Source organism: Phaethon lepturus, unplaced genomic scaffold, assembly GCF_000687285.1.
Source record: "Phaethon lepturus isolate BGI_N335 unplaced genomic scaffold, ASM68728v1 scaffold29188, whole genome shotgun sequence".
Lineage (NCBI taxonomy): Eukaryota > Metazoa > Chordata > Aves > Phaethontiformes > Phaethontidae > Phaethon > Phaethon lepturus.
In genome coordinates this window covers 1-213 of record NW_010555956.1, presented here as the reverse complement: position 1 = coordinate 213, position 213 = coordinate 1, and positions in this window count along the sequence as shown.

The following is a 213-nucleotide window of genomic DNA, read 5'->3' as shown; positions in this document are numbered from 1 at the left end:
GACGCCCCCTCCCCCCCCCAGCCACCCCCGTGGGTCCTCTTGCAGAAGAGCCTCCCTAGCAGCTGGAGGAGCCTGCGGGAAGGGTTGGTCCACAGGGCACTGCGGGACCCTGAGGCAGCCCCACGCCGGCCGGCACTGCTCCACCTTCTCTCCCAGGCCTTGGGCCTCTCCAGTGCTATGCCAGCACCCACCACCTCTGACAGCCCTCAGGCC